Source organism: Manis pentadactyla, chromosome 3 (assembly GCF_030020395.1).
Source record: "Manis pentadactyla isolate mManPen7 chromosome 3, mManPen7.hap1, whole genome shotgun sequence".
NCBI classification, from domain to species: domain Eukaryota; kingdom Metazoa; phylum Chordata; class Mammalia; order Pholidota; family Manidae; genus Manis; species Manis pentadactyla.
Genome location: NC_080021.1, coordinates 16,878,030 through 16,885,725, shown reverse-complemented (window position 1 = coordinate 16,885,725; position 7,696 = coordinate 16,878,030). Strand labels below are relative to the sequence as shown.

The following is a 7,696-nucleotide window of genomic DNA, read 5'->3' as shown; positions in this document are numbered from 1 at the left end:
TTCAGATAAATGAAGATTCTTTTTACTGTTTTTTTCTATTTCTGGTAGGTGTCTTGGTCTCTGGCTACCATAACAAAATATCATAGACTGGAGCCTTAAACAACAGAAATTCATTTTCCTCAGTTCTGGAGGCTGGAAAGTCCAAGAACAATGCCTGGCAAGGTCCTGTTTCTGGCAAGAGCTCTCTTCCAGACTTGCACAGGGCCATCTTCTCACTGTGGTTTTGCAGGGGAGACACCTGTCCTCATTCAATCTTAATTTCCTCCTGAAGACCCTACTCCAAATACAGTTGGGTTAGGCTTCAATATATGAATTTCAGGGGGGTGCAATTCAGCCCATAGCAGTAGGTTTGAAAATAAATAATAGAATTTGTAACACATCAGTGAGGATGCCCCAGACTATTAACAATGGCCAACTCTGTAGTGGGGGTGGGGGGTAGATGTGATTTGGGTGGACACAGAAGAGAGCAGTGAAAGGGGACTTTCATTCATTCACTATAAAATCATTCTGGGTTGTTGGAAAGTTTGACAAGACTTACTTTTGCAATTTTTATACCAAAGCTTTCAAGGCACTGCGAGACTTCCCATAAACACTGGTCTAACATACAAGCTCACTGTCATTGGCAGCAGGACTGGTGATATGAAAGCCCTTGCCTCCCCCAAAGCTTCATCAAGAGCTGTACATCCTCTGCTCCAGCTCCTCCAAACCACATGCAGTTCCCTTAGCCAGCCACCTGCTTCATGCCTCTGTTGTATGTGCTGTTCTCACTGTCTGGAAGGACCTTCCCTGTGTTGTAAACTCCTACTCTCCCCCCAAGGTGCAGCTCAAATGACACATCTTTCATAAAGACCTCTTGGAGTATCACCCTGAAATTCCTGAGACACTATGCTCACGGTCCCATCGTAGCCCTGATCTCACTGTATTACAATTATTTGTTTGCAGAGATGTCCCTCCCAACAAACTAAATTCTTGAAAATCTGAATTATAATTCATTTTTGTAGACACAGTGCCAAGTCCAGTGGCTGTCACATCATAGTAGTTCATTACCTATACAGAGTAGCTGATATTAATAAAATGGATTTTTCTGTTCATACAAAACTGTATGTGGTGAATTTAATTCCAATCACATTCCAGCTGACTGGAAGTAGAACTTTTTAAAGAATGTCTTAAGATTAATGGGTAGCGTGTGGGGCTGGAGGCCAGGAGCTGCTCCTGTCGCCACCAACATGCGGACCATACAAGTTCTATTCTTCATGCTCGAATGCCCCGAGCTGAAGCTGAAGAAGCCACCCTGGGTGCGTGTGCGGTCAGCCATGAGGGCGTACGCTCTGGTGGTGGTGTCTTACTTATCACCGGAGGAATAATTTACGATGTTATTGTTGAACCTGCAAGTGTTGGCTCTATGACTGATGAACATGGGCATCAGAGACCAGTAGCTTTCTTTGCCTACAGAGTAAATGGACGATATATTATGGAAGGACTTGCATCCAGCTTCCTGTTTACAATGGGAGGTTTAGGGTTCATAAATCTAGACCGATCCAGTGTCCCAAACATTCCAAAACTCAGTAGACTTCTTCTAGTCACTAGGTTTGACTGTGTCTTACTGAGTTTTTTCATGGCTAAAGTGTTCATGAGAATGAAACTGCCAGGGTGTCTGAGGGGTTAGAGTGCGTTTTGAGAAGAAATCAGGGGATACTGAACTCACTCCTCTTAATGAAGTTTTAAAGGCTCTACCAATCATCTGATATGAAATATGGAAAAGTATGAAAAGCAGAAAAGAAGCACCTAGTGAAAATACAGGAAGCATTTTAAAGCTTGGACTAGAACGTCTTCTTGGTATCATAAAGACAAGCTTATCACAGTATTTTTTGCTGCTGGCCTATACTGACATACCAAACATGTGTAAGTGGCATTTTTTTCTTAGTTTTTCATTTCTTAAAGAAAATATACTCCATTTTTGCAACTACAATATTGAACAAAGTGATTATGTTTTACAACCCCCTTAATGCTTTTGGGAGATGACATTTCTGACTTTAAGAAATGAATGTAAAATCAAGGAGTGAGACCCTGAAAGCTGTGGACTCTGGATGGGTGATCAGCTTTACCTGTGATGCTCTGTCTCTAAACAGTGTGTGCGATGGTACATTATTTTAGATGTGCGTATAAGACTGCTTCCTGAACAATAAGATGTATGAAAGGAGCAGAAATAAATAATTTCTCTAATTTGAAAAAAGAGATTAATAAAAACTCTGCTGTCATGCAATATGTAACTGATAAGTCTAAAGGCAGTTTGGCCTAAAAAATAGTTGAGATTGAAGGCATCTGTTGCTCATGAAAACCTATGGGGGCATGTTTTAAAAAGAAAACAGACTCTCATTCCCCACTCAAGCTTACTAAATGAGAATCTGTAAGGATGGAATCTCCAAATCTATAAAATCTTTAAACATCCAGGAGTGCTGATGTAGTCAATTCAGAGTTTTGGAATCTCTATTTTAGGTTAAAACATGAAAAAAGTTTTAAGTAAATCCATTCATGATACTGTGATGTCAATATGCTTTTTGGTCTTAGAGTAAATGATGGCTAACTTTAATTTATATCTTTTACTTTGGAAACTTGCTGCAACTGAGGGGTGAATGAGATACTAGAAACAGGTACACTGACATCATTTATCTGCACTGTGAAAATATGAGGCAAAACCAAAGAGAGGGTAGAGATAAGCAAGGGCACCACTCCAAACTTCCCACTTTCTTATAAGCTCCAGATAAAGAGCTAACCCGTTAGGTTGGCAACCTGCACTGGGCTGGATATTTTCCACTTGCTGCTCTGAATCCACTCTCCATCCTCCTCTATTCTCTCTGTCACCCGGAGGCCAACCCAGGGGAACTGCCTCCATGGGCCCTCTGCCTGCAGCTTCTGGTTAGTGCTGGCCAGGGGAAGGGTATAGGAAGACGTGGAGGGTGAGGCAGAGCAAAGGCAGATTGTTTCTTCCTGCCAGCAGCGCTGCCGGAGGGCCACAGCAGCCATCAGTTGACCTTCTCCAGGGAGGTGTCCCGATGGGCTCCGGTCACACCCTTCCTCCCTTCACTCCTTTACGCTTATGGGCTGTAAAGTTTTCCCGTTGCTGCTGTAATGAATCACCACCAACCTAATGGCTTAAAGTAACACAAATATATTACTTAAGAGTTCTGTAGGCCAGAAGTCTATAATGGGCAGCTGGCAGAGCCACGTACCCTCCAGAGGCTTTAGGGGGAATCCACTTCTTCGTCTTTTCCAGTTTCAAGGGGCCATCCAAATTCCTCGGCGCCTGGAGCCACATCACTCTGACCTCTGCCTCCATCTTCACATGTCCTTTTGTCTCTGACCATCCAGCCTCCCTCTTGTCAGGAGTGCTTGCTCCCAGCCACCATTGTCTTTTATGCAGGCAACCCCAGTGACGTCCTTATCCTGTCCCTTCCATTGTCCACACAGCAGCAAACCAGAGCATGTTCTTCATCTACGCAGAGCCCTTGGGTGGATTTCCACTACACTTTTGACGAAAACCCAATTTCTTACCAAGCTGATATGGCCCTTTACAATCTGGTCCTGCCTGTCTTCCTAGTCTCAGCTTATCCCCCTCTCCCTGTTTTACTCCAGCCACACTCATCCTCTTTCACTCACCTAAACCTGTCAACCTCTTTCTACTTCAAAACCTTTGTCTGTATTGTCCTCTCTTTCTAGGTTCTTCCTTACCATCAGGTCTCAGATGTCTCCTCCTACTAATGGAAATACCTTACTTCCTTTACTACCCTTTACCAAGTAGGAGCTGACCCTCCTCCCCCATCCCAACTCCATTACTCTAGATCTCAACTTTTAATATTTTTTAATGGCACTTATTACAGTTTGTAATGATTTCATTTGTTTGTTTTTTTAATGTATTTCCTACTAGATTGTAGGCTCCATTAGTGCAATGATTATGTCTTACCTAAATACTGTATCCCTATAGCCTTTGAGTCTGACAAAGCAGGCCCTTAAGATAGTTTGTTGTATGTAGTATATGGTCATTTCTTAGATTCTGAGAAGCAATGGTTAATAAAGCCAAAATGTTAGTTTATCGCGGTGTGAGCCAGTTAGTTCCCTTTACTTGTTTACAAACCCTCTAATTTGACCAGCTGTCACCACCATTGTATCTCCAGCCCCACTACGATATCACTTGTAATAAATACATTGAGTACAGACTCTCACCACCACTATTCAATTCATTTCCATTCTATAGCTACTTAGGAGCACTAAGCACTTGGGTGTCTTACTATGGTTGGGGGTGGGGTAGGGGGTGCAGTGAGTGAGTAGTATAATTTACTTAATACTGAAGAGCAGATTATTTTACCTACACACGTAAATAATAGCAGGTATTAACTGTGATCCTTATGGACCAGGAACTGTGGTAAGTTTGTTACATAACTCATCTCATTTATCTTCAACAGGATCACATACCAACTAAGAACACAGGTTCTAGAATCACCTTGATTTGGGTTCAAAAGCCAGTTCTGAGACTCTCATAGGTTCTTTACCCTCTCTGGGCTTCCTTTTCTCTCTGGCTGAAATGGGGGTAAAGCAGTAACCACATTTTTGCATTGCTGAGAGTATTAAATGAGATCATGTATATGACGGGCTTAGCTCAGTGCCTGGCACACAGGAAGCATTCCATAAATGCCAGCTGCTGCTTTGTAACTTGCTCTTCTGGGGGCCCTGCATGTCCTGTAGCGTCAAACTATGCATCCAGCACAGAGTCGAATGAGTTACCCGGGATGAGTTCCTGCCCTTTAGCCTCACACCATCAGAGACAGCTGCAAGCATGTACTGATAATTCAGAAGACGGCCAACGTGTGCCTCCAAATGGCTGCGTTCATTTTATGGTCCAAGCACAGCAAACCCATGTTCTCATTTTCTTTTCCACAAAAATAGCTAGCTCTGTTCCCTGAAGAGGGCCTGGGTTATTATAGTTCCTTAAATGCTCTGAAATTCTCAGGAGAGAAGGAATGTTTTTTTTAAAGCAGGCAAAGCTTGGAGCTAGAAGACAAAAGGTTAAATTTTCTTAAGCTACAATGTAACTCATTTCCTGTTTTTCTCAACTGTCTAGACACAGATCTCATAAGCATTAGCCATGAATCCCACCATCAGGTTAAAAATAGAAGGTTTAAATATGAAATGCTGTGGTGGAGAAAAGAGCATAGGTTTCTACCTTCATCCACAAAATGACTACTTTGAAACAGGATTTTTTGTCTTTGTTGTTAGCTTTCCCATAAGGTCTGTGAAGCTGTATTTCAATGGCAGGAGTACAGAACACCATTTTTACTAAAAAATTTTTTTGTCCTTCGATAAAGCAAATGCAATTTTTCCCCTAGGTTTTAAAAGCATTTGAAGGCATACCTTACGGTAGCTTCCCTTAACAAGGAATGTGGTCACTTACTTTAAAAATCTCAAGTTATTGTGAAGACCAACATTTAGTCCCAAATAAATCTATGCAATAGAAAATACATAGAAATGTGATATTTACTTTTTCTTATGTCTTCTGGTTCCATAAAGTTATCTGATAAATATTTTGTTTTGAACACATAATTTTTCCATAAAACAAATTTTTTAAACTCCCTGGGCAGTACTACACAAGTGTGGGGGATCTACCATAATAAATTTCCCAGATTTATTGGCCCTCAGAGACCATTTAATGTGATAGGACTATCAACACCTCTCAAACTGGAATATCAGTTCAGGAAACATGAATTGGATACCTCTATGATTTTTGTTTTCCGGTTCAGAATTACCTGAGGTTATGTCTCTTCACTAACAATCTCAGCTATCTGAATCACAATATAAAATTGAAAGTAAACAAGTACTATTGACTCTGCAATATTGTAATGGATCTGTTCTGTATTATTGGGAGACAAAAAGAAGACTGCCTTATAGATATTCATGCAATTGCTTTAGAATGAATGTATTCATTATGGCTTTTAATATTTATACAGACAAATACTGAAATACAGATGTGTGTTAGTATATATGTAAATATTTCCTGGCTCTGTCCACTGGGGGATCCTAGAAGCAATGACACCTCTCCCAAGACCTTGGCTTCTAATCCACTATCCAATAAAAGGAACTAGTTCTTTTTGGAAAAAAGGTTAATTCCAGGGTTGGAGCAAGAAAAACAAGCTGAGCCTAGAACAAAAAGGAAATGCCAAAAAGCAAGAAGGTACTAACAAGGGATGGAGCGTATTGAAGGGATGGATACAGAAGCCAAGCTAATTAAGTTCCTGATGGCCAAAGCTGGAGCAATTTGAGCAACAAAATAAATAATGATAGTATTAGGTTACAACCCACAGAACAAAAATAATATTCATAAGCCCATTCTAATATAAGTGAGGGAGAAGGAATAACTCTTCCTTATAGAGGAATTCCAATTAATAAATGAAGAAAGTATGAAGGAAATAGAAAATCCCCAATAAGTAAACATCACAGTAATAATTGCTTCGGCAAGAATCATCTGTAGAGACTAAAATCACTCTACAAAATATGAGAAACAGAATATCTGCATAATCTCCAAGTATCTACCCAAGGTATTTGTTAGTTACAAAAGGAAAAATGGTAACTTACAGTGAAGAAACCTGAAAGATACTACTTTAACCAAAAGGCTAGCATTACCAGTAATAAGACGTATTGACATTGTTTACTTCCTGACAGGGTGCAAGGAGAAGGGACGTAACATTGTTTCTCAGGTATTCTTGCCAAAACTGCATTACCTCCATTTAATCAGAGAAAACAGACAAACCCAAATTGAAGAACATTCCACAAAGTAACTGATGAGTTCTCTTCAAAAGTGTCAAGATCATGAAAGACAAAGAAAAACTAAAAGAAGACCAAGTTCATGTCCCTCTATAATTAAGTTCAGCTGGATTGGATCTTGAGTCTGAAAAAAAGATCATTAACAGAAAAACAAGCAATTTCAAGCAAGATCTACAGTTTACCTAACAGTATAGTATCAGTATTAATTTCCCAGTTTTGATCAACCTACTGTGGTTACTTAAGTTGTTAACAGTAAGGGAAGCTGGTGAAGCTATATTTGAAGAATCTTTGTACTATTTTTATGACTTTAAGTCTAAAATTATTTTTCAAAGTTTTTGAAGTTAAAAAAAAATGTTCACTACCCAAGTATTTAAAACTCAGTTCCTGTGTATACCAATGATATCAATTTTAATAGTAATAATAATCACAATATGATTTTTTTTATTTCACTTCCTGACCATCCACAATGTACCAGAAGATGTACTAAGAGCTTATATGTGTTTTTTCTTTTAACTTTCACAACCTAAGGTAATAAAGTTAAATAACATGACCAAGGTAATATTGCTAGTAAGTGTCAGAGCTGTGACATCAACTTCTATTATAACCACAGAAAGGATGAAAGTAAATTACTTACTTCTTGAAAGAGGCCAAACAGCTACCTAAAATTATGGGCAATGCTGAATGTCTGTGCTACACTATTTCTGTTTCTTGTTCATTTGTCCAAGACTTGAAGGCATATCAACAATGCAGACATTCAAGAATATAAATTAATACCCTAGATGAGTAAGTTTCCCTTTCCTTTTTGAAAATTTGTTTATAAAAATTTCTCAGGGTTGCATGCATGCCTTGGAAGATTTTACCAAGTACTTTCTAACTCATTGAT

At 39.5% G+C, this 7,696-nt stretch overlaps 1 pseudogene; it reads left to right on the top strand.

The window, feature by feature from the left end:
• Positions 1-399: 399 nt before the first annotated feature.
• On the top strand, positions 400-3,639 carry LOC130682813 (oligosaccharyltransferase complex subunit OSTC-like; annotated as a pseudogene).
• The last annotated feature ends 4,057 nt before the right edge of the window (positions 3,640-7,696 follow it).